Here is a 15,280-nt window from a genome sequence, read left to right as displayed (position 1 = left end):
CCTTTTTTCCATAGGATCGTTTTTGCTGTATTGAACTCCTTCCTCTTCTTCAGGAGTTCAAAACTTATGTCTGGATAGAAAAAAAAAATTGACCTTTGTATTCCAGTGGCTTTTTGTCTTCTCTTATTTTCTTCATTGCTTTCTCCAATATATTTTCTCTTGTTGTATATCTTAAGAATTTTACTAAAATGGATCTTGGTTTTTGCTGCGGTTGTGGTTTCGGGGCTAGTGTTCTATGTGCCCTCTCTATTTCCATTTCTTCCTGTAATTCTGGTCTTCCTAGGACCCTGGGGATCCAATCTTTTATAAATTCTCTCATATTCTTGCCTTCTTCATCTTCCTTAAGGCCCACTATCTTTATATTATTTCTTCTATTATAGTTTTCCATTATATCTATCTTCTGAGCTAACAGCTCATGTGCCTCTTTAACTTTTTTATTAGATTCTTCTAATTTATCTTTTGTCCTCTACTTCCATTTCTACGATTATTTCTCGTTCTTCCACATTTTCCACTCTTTGTCCTATCTCTGATATGACCATTTCTATTTTATTCATTTTTTCTTCTGCACTCTTAATTCTTCTTTTTACTTCATTAAATTCTTGTAATTGCCATTCTTTCACTGATTCCATATATTCTTTAAAAAAAGATATATCCATTGTCCTGCCTTTCCCTTCTTCTTCCATTTCTCTTTGTTCTTCTTCTTCTTCCTCTGGGTTGGCCATCTATTGTTTCCTTGTTTTCTTTTCCTCGGACAGGTAAGGCCTTCACCTTCTTCTTCCGACGTTCTTTCATCTTCTCTTCTTCCCGTTGCTTTCGACTTTTCTCTCTTCGCTGCCATTTTCTTCTCACCTTTACTTTTACTTTGTTTTAATTTTTATTCTTGTACCGTTGTGTTTTGTGTGTTTTTTTTCAACTTTTCCGGAGAGGGCTGGAATTCCCTGACCAGTCTCTACTCCATCACGTGACTCCCTCCTGTGACACCACTTTCATGGAATTATGTAACTCTGTTTTATCTCTTCCTGCCAATTTGCATAACTTGGCTGTTCAATTTTATAATGTTGGCTTCTGGACTATTTTATTGTGTCCCTTGATCAAGAGAGTTCTGGCAGTGCAATGCAATTTTGTTTTCTTTTGTCAGGTCAAATTTTGTCACATTGATCCAAAAACAAGTATTTTCACCATTCCTTCATTTCAGATTCTCTGCAGCTGTCGTATTGAACCTCACAGTGACGGCATCATGTTTGTCTTATTTATCCTTTACCCCTCCATCCAGACAGAGGTGCTGATCAACCAGTCGACTCCACTCATCCAGCACCACTGCTATTTCTGCTGCTCGGGCTTTTCATCCCATCTCTTCATTTTGTTATTTCCCCTCTTCTTTTTCACAGCAAATAGAATCAGGTTTGTTTGATCATCTTTCTGAATCCCAGTGAAAGGTTATTGACCTGATGGTTTTAACTCCGATTATTTTTCCAGTAGATGATCTGCTGAGTATTTCCAGCATTGAGATTTTATTTTACTGCCTTGGTGTATAACTGAGTGCTTTGAATGGGAGAAGAAATGTGGGTTGGGTTAAGTGGAGATGTTTCGATCATGGAGTGGATTTAGAAAAATAGACGTTAAGGGGGAGGGTGTATGGAAATAGTTAATTCATCTTTTCAAATTGTTTTTTGAGCTATGATTGTTTTCTCCTCTTATTGCAATTTTGGTAATTCAATTTTAGCGAGAAACTCATCTATTTTGTCTTCTTTTCCTTCAATCTCAGTTCAGTATAATTCCTCCTAGAATTCCTTAAAGTTTTCATTGATCTCTGTTGGGTTTTATGTAATTTTTTTTGTCTTTTTTCCTTGATGCCAAAACCGTTCTTTTAGCTTGTTCTGTTTTAAGCTGCCAAGCTAGTATTTTGTGCATTTTTTCTCCTCACTCGTAATACTTCTGCTTTATTTTCATTATGTTCTTCTCCACCTTATACATTTGTAGTGTTTCATATTTTTTTTTGTCTGGCAATTCTCTTCTTTTTGTTGTATCTCCCCTTGATGCTAGATCTTTTTCTGTACTTACTATTTCCCTTTCCAGCTGTTCTATTTCCCGATTGTAGTCCTTTTTCATCTTAGTTACATAACTTATTATCTGCCCTCTGATGAAGGCTTTCATTGCATCCCATAATATAAATTTGTCTTTCACTGATTCCATATTTATTTCAAAGTACATTTTAATTTGGCGCTCAATAAATTCTCTAAAACCCTGTCTTTTAAGTAGCATGGAGTTTAATCTCCATCTATATGTTCTTGTTGGGATGTCCTCCAGTTCTAATGCTAATAACAGGGGTGAGCGTTCAGATAACAATCTAGCTTTATATTCCATTATCCTAACTCTCCCTTGGATATGGGCTGACAACAGGAACAGGTCAATCCTTGAGTATGTTTTATGTCTACTCGAATAATATGAGTATTCCTTCTCCTTTGGGTGTTGCTTCCTCCATAGATCCAAAAGTTGCATTTCCTGCATTGATTTAACCATAAATTTGGCTACTTTGTACTTTCTGCTAGTCTTTTGTCCAGTTTTATCCATCTTTGAATCCAAATTAAGGTTAAAGTCCCCTCCTATCAATATATTCCCCTGTGTTTTTACAATCTTCAAAAAAATATTTTGCATAAACTTTTGATCCTCTTCATTAGGTGCATAGATATTGACCAAATTCCAGAGTTCTGAATATATCTGACATTTTATCATTAAATATCTCCCTGCTGGATCTATCATTTCCTCTTCTATTTTGATTGGTACATTTTTATTGATTAATATAGCTACACCTCTGGCTTTTGAATTATATGATGCTGCTGTTACATGTCCTACCCACTCTCTCCTTCATCTCTTCTGTTCCACTTCAGTTAGATGTGTTTCCTGCACGAATGCTATATCTATTTTTTCAGTAAATTTAATATCCTCTTCCTTTTGATTTGGTTATGTATTCCATTAATATTTATAGTCATATAGTTCAACATAGCCATCTCATACTTTGTTTACATCTCATTTCCGCCTCCTCACCACCACCTTTTCCCCATTTCCATTTCTCAGTTTTCTTTTTTTGAATGCACTGAATGACAACACTTCTAAAACATAAAATATTTCCACCATTCCCACATCTATAATTCCCTTAAACCCAACTGTCCACCATCTCTGAGTCACCCCTTGTCCCTTGCTGGGCAACCACAACTTCCCTCTCCATTCGGACTGCGAACCCGTTCGCAAGTGTCAACTGATTTTGCAGTAACTGTTATTCTCTCCCACCCAACCCCCTCCAGAAAAGACTTTTATCTTCACATTATAACAAAGCTCCTACTCGTTTCTTCTCTTTTTCTTTTTATGTTTTATTTATTTATTTGTTAACTCCTCCTCTTTTCTTTCCCCCTACTCCCTGACTTCCCTTTTCTTCCCTCCTTTAGTTCTTATTTATACATTATTTTTACATCTTCATATATAGTTTACCGTCATTCTTTGTTCTTGTTACATCTCTTCATCTTTCTATCTGTCTTGCTGGTGTTCTGCAAATTCTCGTGCATTCTCCGGATCCGAGAACAGTCCATTTTGCTGCCCCGGGTAACTATTTTAAGCACCGCTGGATATCTTAACATAAATTTAAAGCCTTTCTACCATAGGATCGATTTTGCTGCATTAAACTCCTTCCTCTTCTTTAGGAGCTCCAAACTTATGTGTGGGTAGAAAAAAAATTGACCTTTGTATTCCAGTGGTTTTTAGTCTTCTCTAATTTTATTCATTGCCTTCTTCAATATATTTTCTCTTGTCATGTATCTCAGGAATTTTACTAAAACGGATCTTGTTTTTTGTTGTGACTGTGGTTTCGGGGCTAATGTTCTGTGTGTGCTTTCTATTTCCATTCCTTCCTGCACTTCTGGCATTCCCAGGACCTTTGGGATCCATTCTTTTATAAATTCTTTCATATCTTTGCCACCTTCATCTTCCTTAAGGCCCACTATCTTTATATTGTTTCACCTACTATAGTTTTCCATTATATCCAACTTCTGGGCTAACAACTCCTGTGTTTCTTTAACTTTTTTGTCACTTTCTTCCAATTTTCTTTTTAGGTTGTTCACTTCCATTTTTACCACCATTACACGTTCTTCCACATTTTCTGATCCTTTCCCTACATCTGTTATGACCAGCTCTATTCTACTCACTTTTTCTTCTGTACTTTTCATTTCACTAAATTCTAGTGTCAGCCATTCTTTTAATGCTTTCATTTGTTCTTGAAAAATAATTTTTCTTTACGTACTCTCCATTCATTTTACCTCCTATTCCTCTGTGCAGAGCTTGGTGTTCTCCTTCTTCTTCTTCTGTGTCTGCTCTTGGGTTTGTGTCTTCTATTTCTCTTCCTTGTATCTGTATCTCTTTGGACTTTCTGGATGAGCTGCTTGTCTCAGTTTGTTGGGTTTTTTTCCATGGTTTCTTGATGTTGGTCCTCTTCTTCTGGGCTGTTTATCTGTTGTGTCTCTTGCTTCCTTTTTTCTTTCAGATCCCTCCCTTTCCATTTGCTTTCTTTATCTTCCGACTGGGAGCCCTGCTGTCGGGCATCTCACAGCTGTTGGTGCTGTGGAGTTTAACTCCACAGCTGGTCCCCCTCCCGTCAGTATTCTCCTTGTCATGCACATCGCGCATGCACGATTCTTCGCGCATCCGCAGTGGTGCACCCCTATTTGGCTCCGTGAGCCATTTTTGCAGTCCCACAGTTGGTGGGTCACGACCCTGCGTGGTCTCCACTCACCTCGGGGAGCGGGCTCCTCTTTCCACGGCGGGTCCCTGCTTTTTCGTGCAGGTAAGGCCTTCACTTTCTCTTCTGGCGTCTTTATTCTTTTCTTCCTGTTGTTTTGGCTTTTCTTTCTGAGGAACCATTTTCTCCAAACCTTTATTTTTTATTTGTTATGATTTGTGTGTCTGGGGCTGTAATGGAGGATTAAAACCATGTACACAGATGCTTTTTGCTTATATGGAACTGACGACACTGGGTCCACACGCAGGTCACCTTACTTTCAGAACTAGCAAATGTAATTAAACTCAGCCATGGGGATTTATCTGAAGATAGACTTTGAAATGGAATTCCACTGTGAGGCCCAGGGAAAGCAGTTGTCAAATGCAACACTCTGAAATTGACGAATTGGTCACAACCTGTCTTGCTCGAGAAGTTTTAATAAGTCTTTGTATCTACGAGATAAACGAGGAAATCATAACATCCTGGTTCCATAATAATTAATCTTCTAAATTGTAGAATATAATGTTCAGTTTTGATTTTGACTGACAAATGTTAGAAGGAGGAGGCGCATGATTAATTGTTTTTGGGGTATATAAGCCTGTGGTCCTGCTGCTTAAGTTTAGACTCTCCGAGGGGTGGGAACACCCCTTGTCAAGAAGGAAGAACAGCCTGAGTCCAAGCAACGTCCCGGTCGGGGGAGGTGGAGAAGCTGCTACCGGCGCCCTGACAACCTACTACAAGTGTGCAGTTGTAGCCTCGCTTCGGCATTTGGGACCAGCCCAGGCATTGATAAGTATAGTTGGGAAGGGCTTGCATATTGTAGTGTGAAATCAGCTTTTGAATTAGTAATAAACATTTGTATAAACTGAACTGTTCTCGGTGTGTGTTTGTCTATTTTCTTTCGGTGGCTCAAACACTGTGACCAATCTAAAATGAACAAAATGAGAAGTATAAGTTTACCCAAGACAGGGGCTTTGCTTTTTCTTCACTTATTTCCTTTTTTTCTGGAGAGGGCTGGTATTCTCCTACCGGCCCCTACTCCATTACATGACTCTTCCAGTTTATCTTTCTTATTGAGGGGGATTCCACAATGTAACTTTGTTATTTGAATGAATTCATCAGAATGAACATGTGATGTGATTTTTACCCGCCGTCTAACCTTGTAAGTGAGTGAGTCCCACCTTTTGACCTTGTTTTCTCATTGGAGTTCGACATTGAAAATGTTTTGTTAGTGAGTTCCACAGTGTAACCTTGTGATGTGAGTGAGTTCCAAAGAATAATCATGTTTTCTTTGTGAATCCCATATTGTAAACTTTATGTTAGTGAGTCCCACAGTGTAATCATGTCTTCTTTATGAATCCCACATTGTAAATGTAATGTGAATGAGTCCCACAGTGTAAACTTGTTATGTGAGAGATTTGCACAGTATAATCTTGTTGACTTAGTGAATCCCACATTGTAAATGTTATGTGAGTGAGTCCCACAGTGTAAACTTGGTATGTGAGAGATTTGCACAGTATAATCTTGTTGACTTAGTGAATCCCACATTGTAAATGTTATGTGAGTGCGTCCCACAGTGTAAACTTGGGATGTGAGTAATTTTCACAGTGTGACCTGGTGATGTGAGTGAGTTTCAAGGTGTGACATTTTTATGGAAGTGAACTCCACAGTGTCAACCTGTAAAGTTCTTGAGTCTCAGAGTATAACATTGGGATGTTAAAATGGAAAGGAACTACAAACACTAAAATAAATGGCATTTTGGGAAATGTTTAATCTTTGTTTTCACAAGCTATGAACTGTGTTGTGTATAAATTAACAACACATGTAAAATGATTTTTCTTCAAGAAAACAAATGTACATCAGGAAATTCACATCCACATTTCCATTTTAAAAAAGCCTAATATAAATGCTATAATGAAACTACAAACATTAAAATAAATGCTTTTTTGGGAATTGATTAAACATTGTTTTGACATCTATGAACTGTCATGTTTAAATATTAATAGCACATGTAAAACAGTTAAAGAAGTTGAAATATGTACTTTTCAACCAGAAACCAGAAAGTAGTTAAGGAAATTCGCATTTAAGTTTCAATTTCATCAAGGATTCCACAGTGTCAACCTGTCAGGTTAGTGAGTCTCCGGCGGCTGGCGTCCTTGCGGAGACTGTCGACGACTCAACGAGGCAACCATTCCTGACCGTTACCCCATCCCTCACATCCAGAACTTTACGGCCAACCTGCATGGTGTGAGGGCTTTCTCCAAGGTTTACCTGGTGTGCAGATATCACCAGATCCCAGTGCACCCTGAGGACAGACCCAAGATGGCCACATCACCCCCTTTGTCAATATAAGCATCTGTATGAGTTAACCCTTGGATTACCAAATTAATCATCCTTTGGAATGTAGCAGGGGCATTTTTCATGCCAAAAGGTAACACATTATACTCATATAAACCAGATGGAGTTACAAAAGCCGAAATATTCTTTCCTCTCCCAGTTAAAGACAGACACCAGTAACCTTTCAACAAATCCAACTTAGTAAGAAATTTAGCTTTGCCAATTTTATCAATACAGTCATCTGTTCTTGGAATAGGATAAGCATCTGTTTTAGTTACTGAATTAACCTTCCTGTAATCTGAACAGAACCGAATAATTCCATCTGGTTTCGGTACCAGAATACAAGAAAAAAAAACCTTCTGAGTTTGAAGGTCTAATATTTGAAGGTCTAATATTTGAAGGTCTAATATTTGAAGGTCTAATATTAATAATGTAATATTCCACCTCCTGATCTATGATTTTACTCCTTAATGTATATACTATATGGGTGTTGATTCATGGGACTTGCTTCTCCCACATCTACATCATGATAAATCACTGATGTCTTTTTTTGGCACATCAGGAAACAAATTTGTAAATTTCAAAATTAATTCCTTCAATTGCATCCGTTTCTTGTGATTTAAGATGACCTAACTTTTCCTCCAAATTTTCCAAAATTGCTGAGTTCGATAGGCACTCAGGAACCATGGTTTCTTTAAGGTTACCCTCACAAGATTTTGTTTCCATAATCTTGTGATCGATAACTTCCTCAACCCTGTCTACAGCAAACACCTGAAACAGATGGTTCTCCACTCCCCTTATCCTCATAATAAGGTTTGGTGGTGGTGCACATCTCTGTGAATGAACCGGCCCTGTTTGTACCGCTGTCAGGGCTTGCTTATTGCCTCGTGGCCTCAGTTTGTGTCCTGGGCCACTTAATGACGTCACCACTGCGTGGGGCAGAACTCACGTTGGCTTTAAATTGGGGCACTCCAAATTCAGATAAACAATTGTCCTTGAAATTCCATCAAGTCCTGTGGTGTTTTCTGTGTGTAGCGGCCACTACATTGGTGAACCTGCAGAGCCCAGATGACATCTGGTCTCAAAACATGGATTCCTCGGCGATCAGCACTCTCTCTGTGAAGCTCCCCCATTCTGGACCTACCGGCCCCGCACATGGATCAGGCAGGTGGAGGTGGATCTTCAACTCCGGCAGATCACCTCGGACTCCACCATGTTCTACCACATGGTGAGTGCCCTCAACAAGGAAAGAGCAGCTAGAGTTGCTGATCTGATCCATGATCCCTCTGATGAGGGCAAGTGCATCACCCTCAAAACCCTTCTCCTCAGCATCTTTAGACTCTCCTGTCGGCAGCACGCAGCCAGGCTGATGCACCTCAATGGCCTGGGGGACAGACCTATATAGTATATACATTAAGGAGTAAAATCATAGATCAGGAGGTGGAATATATGTTGAGAAATTACATTATTAGACCTTCAAACTCAGAAGGTTTTTTTTTCTTGTATTCTGGTACCGAAACCAGATGGAATTATTAGATTTTGTACAGATTACTGGAAGGTTAATTCAGTAACTAAAACAGATGGTTATCCTATTCCTAGAACAGATGACTGTATTGATAAAATTGGCCTTGATGGACGAGATGCTTGCACTGATAGAAGGTCACAGACCCTGCCTGATGCTTGAGTAAGCCTTCCTCGAACAAATGCCAGAGGACATCCCGTTCCTGCAAGCAGACAAGGACTTCTCAAATCCCAGGACGGTCGCAGCCCATGCCGATGTGTTGTGGTGGACGATGAGAGAACGAGGCCACCATGAACCAGGTCACAACCCCTGTGCCCGAACGACCACAGCCCACCCCCAGACAGAAGACGGAAGAGCACCAGTCAACCTTGTGCTTCTACAGGGGCACAGTTCCTACTTCTTCAAAACCGCCACCATCATCCCTGGGCCGAAGAAGTCATCAGTTCTTTCCTCAGTGACGGCTGCCCTGCTCCATTTACATCTACCATCATGAAGTGCTTTGAGAGTCTCATCATGGGGCACATCAACCTCCTGTTGCTCCCCTCACTGGACCCCCTGCCATTCGTATATTGATCAAACTGCTCTATGGATTATGCCATCACCACCTCCCTCCATTTAGCCTCACCCATCTGGAAGCAAACACAGGTCTGTTGGAATGCTGTTCATTGACTTCACTTCAGCCTTCAACCCAATCAGACCTCAGTACCTGATGGAGACGTTGAACCTGCTGGACCTAAACACTTCCCTCTGCAGTTAGATTCTTGACATCCTGTGGGGGAGATCTCAAGCATTCTGGGTCACAATCAGGACTTCCCAGATCATCACCCCTCCCCACCTCCCCCGGGCTGTGGGCTTGTCCATTGGTGTCTACTCTGCTGACCCATGGCTGTGCAACTAGACTCAGCTCAAACCATATCCTCAAGTCCATTGATGATGCGACCGTGGTGGGCCTTATCAGCAAGAATGATGAGTCAGTGTTGAGGTGCAGTTGCTAACAGACTAGTGCAGAGCCAACAGTCTATATCTGAATGTTAATAAAACCAAAGAGATGGTTGTCCACTTCAGGGAGGCCCGAAGGATCTCTGTTCACTGACCACTGACGGCTCCACCGTTGAGGTTGTGAAAAGGACCAGGTTTCTTGGTGTGCGTTTGGTGGAGAATCTCCCCTGGTCCTCAACACCAGCTCCATTATCGAGAAAGCCCAGTAGCATCTCTTCATCCTCTGAAGGCAGAGGAAAGTTCATCTCCCACCCTCCATCCACACGACATCCTACAGAGGATGTATTGAGAGGATTCGGAGCCATTGCATCACACTCTGGTTTGGAAACTGTACCACCTCAGACCTCAAAACCCTCCAGAGGATAGTGGAATCAGCAGAGAATATCATTGAGGTCTCTCTTCCTGCCATGATGGACATCTACAAGGCAAGATCCACGTGGAAGGCAAATAATATGGTGAAAGACTTCACACACCCTTCTTGGAAATGGTCTCCATTCTTCCATCTGGAAGGAGCGTTCGGGCCCACTCATCCAGATTGTGTAACAGCTTTTATCCGCAAGCCATCAGGCTCCTCTATTCCGAGAACATATGTGTACTCGTATATCATGGGTTTGTTTTCGTGGGTTTTTAAAAAAATTGTCTTATGACTTAATAGTTCATTTCGATTTATGTCAATATGCTTCTTGTTCCTGGAGAAACCCTCTCTCATCTTTCCTGTGATATTAATGGCAATGGTTTGAATGATAAATAAAGGTGACTTGACCACTTGGATTTCCTTCCCTTCAGACCCCAAAGAGTACGGATTGGCAAACTCATCTCCTCCACAATCAGGAGCGGAGAGTCACAGGGTGGCCAATTCCATCTCCTGCTCTATTCTCTTTGCACCTATGACTGATTAAGAAATTACATTTTCCAATCACTTATTAGCAAATGATACCACAGCAGTGCACTGTATAAAAAGGGTCAATGGGTCAGCACACAGGACGGAGACAGAAATCTTGGCTGAAGCAATATAACACCCACTGTCTGCGTCAAAGAGCTGATTGTGGACTTCAGCAATGTGTGACAGAGTATATAGATATGTTTTTGGGAGATCAATTGGGAAAGGTTTGTTAGAGCACTGTTCAGGTGTCCCAGCTAGATTCATCCTTTATGAGTGACGAGCCACCTGCTGGTGAGGGGTAACAGGAAGTCCTCCCTATGGCGCTCCATTCCATCCAGTCGCTACTATGTACCATGACCAACACTACTCGTCACAAGCTCTTACTCAATTTGGAAAGTAGGTTGACATCGAGAACAACACTCCCAACCTGGATCACCACTCCGGGTCCAGTCCTTCTCAGGAAGCACGTGAGGAGAAGCAAGAACCGACCCCCTGGTGGAAAGGGCGAACCTGCTCCACACCAATCCCACGTATGCCTTTGTGGATACCCGGATGGGAGGGAGAACACGGTCTCCATCAGGCCCTGGTAACCACCAGATCAAAGGGTCTGTTGCCTCAGGTGCCCTGCAAGTCACGGAGCTCATTCTCACAGCCCCCAGTCAGGGCCTCGGGGGATCCAGATCAGGAGGAAAGTGCATCCCCCTCCACCATTAAGCCAGAGGACCAGCCCACCTCTCCTCCCTCACAAGGGGACCAGGAGACCCAAGGAGCCTAAGGCCCCCCCCCCCAGTGCTAAGGTGCTCCACCAGGATCTCCAGGTCCCCGCATCGCTTAATTCTGTAAATTTGTAAATGTTTATTTTTCAACTTTTCTTCTGAACCCATGATCTCTGTCTTCATTCACAGACCCTAAATTCTACAAGAAGGGGTGAATGCAGTGAACTGGGATTCACTGGTAGTGTGTTGCGCTGATACCTGGCCCGGCCTCCTGGCTCTGCCCCATCTAACCCTGTTTTCCTGCCTAAACAGAGAACCCTTCCGAAGATGTCTGTGAGATCCTCCCATAGTTATAAGCTAATCAAAGCATTTATTCCCCCTCCAGTTGTGCGAGCTTTGATTCACGTGACAGTTTGTAGTTGAGGAGTCTGATGGTGGAGGGGGAGCAGCTCTTTCTGAACCTGGTGGTGCGAGGCTTGTGGCATCGAGACTTCTTTCCTGATGGTGCCAGTGAGAACAGAGCATGTTCTGGGTGGTGTTCATGCCCGATGATTGCTGCTGTAATATTGTCGCTGATGATGTGTAATATTACATTTCTGTCTGATTACATGACAATAAATTGTATCGAATCTGATCTGAAAGCAAGTGTTTCCCACTCAGCTGTGGGGAGTTTGGGAGTGAGCTGTCTTCTTTAACTGCAGCCATCTCCTCATCACCCTCTCACTTTCTTCCATCCATGTGCCTAAGACCCTCAGACTCTTTTAGATGTCCTGACTGTACCAGCCTCCACCTCCCAGGTCAATCATTCCAGGCACCCACTCCTCTCAATGTTTGGTTCTGATGTCTCCCCTAAACATTCCTCCCCTCACTGTGTACAGACGTTACCTGGTGTTTGCTACTCTCGCAAACTGGGGGAAGGTGCTGGTGGTCCACCCGATCTATGCCTCATCATCTTGTAGACTTCCAAGGCCCATCTCATTCTTCACTTCAAAGGGAGAAGCCCAAGGTCTTTGAACCTTGCCTCACAAGGCACATTCTCCAATCCAGACAACATCCTGGTCCATCTGCTCTGCAGCCTCTCCAAAGATTCACCTGTTCCTTCCTGTAAAGAGGTTGTCCAGATTGGAAAAGAAGTGATGAGGCAAGGTAAGTAAAGCTGGGCCTTTTCTTTTTGGAGGCAGAAGGATCAGAGGAGACTTAATAGAGGTCTCCCAGATTCAGAGAGGCATAGATAGGGTGGGCAGCAAACGCCTGTTTCCCAGGGCAGGAATAGCAAACACCCGAGGACGTGTGTCCACAGTGGAGAGAGGGGAATTTCGGTGATCCATCAGGGGTAAGTTTATTTTAAGCAGAGTTGTGGTGGCCTGGAATGGAGGTGGAGGTTGAAACATTAGGGGATTTAAGAGACTCGTAGACAGGCACATGGATAAAGAAAACAGGGTCGGGAAAGTTTTGTATTGGAATATATGGGTCAGCACAATATCGAGGGCCAAAGGGCCTGTGCTGTGTTTTGCAGGAAAGTGCACAGTAATATTTTTTTCCAAAAGATCAGGTTGTATTTGACAAAATGTGTGGTGTTTTGGGATCAAAAACCACAACTTTGCAGGGCCGAAATGTGGGCAGTTTTCATTTAAAAAGCCCAAACTGTGATTTACAAATTGTGTGTTTTGGTTTAAAAACCATGTCTGTACTTTGCAAAAGATGAGACAATGAGACCTAGGAGCAGGTCGGCCATTCAGACCATCGAGTCCGCTCCACCATTTCATCATGAACTGATCCATTCTCCCACCATCCCACTCCCCTGCTTCTCCACACAGCCTTGGTACCCTGACTGTTCATAGAGCTGGGACTGGGAGAACATGGCAGCACTGGCGGAGCTGCAGACCCACGGAGAGCGGAAACCCAGTGCTCCGTCGTGGGCTCCTACCATCTAGTCTGAATGCTGTTGGATCCGGAAAGGCTTTAAAAGACCTGTAAATTGACCTGACGCTGGTTTTATTTTAAAAATACTGCAGCCGTGGGGGCCGCCTCCAGGATAGCAGGGCCTATGATTGGCAGCAGCCAGGAGAGGTGAGAGACTTCGGGGAAGCAGAGGACTGGCTCAGGGCACCAGGAAATGGGGAGCCCAACCCAGTTTAAGAAGGAGATGAAGAGGAGGTGACCCCTGGGACAGGATCACAGCGGCAGCCCAGAGAGGGGTTCTGTGGTTGAACCCACAGGCGGGGGGGGGGGGGGTGGGGGCGATTCGAGGGAAGGAAACTCCTCAGGCTGTGAGCTGCTGACAAGTGCAGTTGAGGGATTCACGGGACTGCGGGGGACTGGCTCAAGATTGGCCGAAGTGGATCCAGGGATCTGAAGCAGGATGAGAGAGGGGGCCGAGGTCCCTGAAGGGTTCCTCATCATGATGGGGGCTCAGATCTGGAGCTCAAGCTGCTGATGGTTTGGACTAGATTCTGTGTGGTAACAGGGGCTATGGGAGGGTTGGAGCCAAATTGACGGACGCTCAGTGACTCTGGGGAGGTCTCATTTGCTTCTCTTTCTCTGACTGTAAAGAGGTGCTTCAAGCAATTTCTGCCAATGTCAAATCTGTCTGCCCTACAGCAGACGAAAAACAAATTTTGTGTAATGTTGCACTGTCTTTATTACATGGCAATAAATTGAATCTTAACTCTTGGAAATGTGAGAGAGATCTGACTCTTTCGTTTGTCCACACAGAGAGTGGTACTGCCTGGAATGCATTGCCGAGGGTGGTGATCGAGGCTGGGACAACCAGGACATTGAAGACTCTTTGACAGGCAGATGGATGTAAGGATAATAAAGGGTGACGGGTGTAAGGTGGGGAGGGTTTAGATTGTTATGGAGAAGGTTTACGTCGGTCAGCACAACATCGTGGAATGAACGGCCGGTCTGTGCTGGAATGTTCTGTGTTCAATGCTGTTGAGCAAATAAGGAGGGTTCCAACAGTCCCAGTCAGGATGGTTATAAAGATGGGGACAGATGTGGCTTTGCTGAGGGCCCCTGCTTCAGCTCCAACTCTTCCCAACAAAGCCTGTGCACCGTGTACATGGCTCAATGTCCGTGGGACCTTCTCTCATGGTCTTGTATTTCCTTGTGACAGGAAAGGAGGGGACTTGAGCTCTGCTTCCCTGTTCTCTCCCAACAACTGATCCTAATTCTCCTCATATTTTTGCTGAATCATTACAATTAAACACAGTTTGAATTTCCAGACTTTACTGTGGCATTCCCTGAAAAAAATTATTTCCCGCCACTCAGATCTTTTCACAGAGTCATAAAGATTCCCAGCGTAGAAACAGACCCTTTGGGCCAACTTCAGATTCAACCCTGAGATTCTTGTTCCTGGAGGCGAGGCAGAGTTACCACTTCCTGGTCATGCCAAAAAGAACCAACTCAACCTACGCAGGGAAACAAATAAAGAACAATTGGGAACAAATGGTGCCATATAGATTCCGATTTATTGACAAGTACACACATAAAAACTCAGAGATTCATTTTTCCTCTGGACAGACACAATTACCACTTATTGGCAGTCAAAGAAAACTGTACACAACATACACATTTAATCCCATGAAGAACTGTAAACAAAGTGTACAATACATTGGAAAACAATCGCTGAAGTCCAAATATAAGAGTCCTTAAATGAGTCCCGTAAGCCCATTACCCAGAGCCACCGTAACACCACGACTGAGTGCCACCATAACCCCACGACCCAGAGCCACCGTAACCCCACTACCGAGTGCCACCGTAACCTCACGACCTAGAGCCACCATAACCAAACTACACAGAGCCACCGTAACCCCACTACCCAGAGCCGCTGTAACCCCACCACCCATAGCCGTCGTAACCCACTACCCATAGCCACCGTAACCCCCACTACCCAGAGTCACCGTAACCCCACTACTCAGAGCCACCGTATCCCCACTACCCAGAATCACCTTAACCCCACTACCCAGAGTCTCCTTAACCCCCACAACCCAGAGCCACCGTAACCCCACTACCCAGAGCCACCTTAATCCCACTGCCCAGAGCCAATGTAACTC

At 43.3% G+C, this 15,280-nt stretch overlaps 1 long non-coding RNA gene across 1 annotated transcript; it reads left to right on the top strand.

Moving 5' to 3' along the window:
* The first annotated feature begins 1,240 nt into the window (after nt 1–1,240).
* Nucleotides 1,241–14,661, top strand: LOC138750308 (uncharacterized). The gene is made up of 3 exons (XR_011349248.1): nt 1,241–1,401; nt 13,938–14,027; nt 14,496–14,661. It is a non-coding gene; the product is annotated as an uncharacterized lncRNA (long non-coding RNA).
* The last annotated feature ends 619 nt before the right edge of the window (nt 14,662–15,280 follow it).

The sequence above is a fragment of the Narcine bancroftii genome, unplaced genomic scaffold (genome assembly GCF_036971445.1).
Source record: "Narcine bancroftii isolate sNarBan1 unplaced genomic scaffold, sNarBan1.hap1 Scaffold_114, whole genome shotgun sequence".
NCBI classification, from domain to species: Eukaryota; Metazoa; Chordata; class Chondrichthyes; order Torpediniformes; family Narcinidae; genus Narcine; species Narcine bancroftii.
This window is presented reverse-complemented; position numbering and strand designations above follow the sequence as displayed.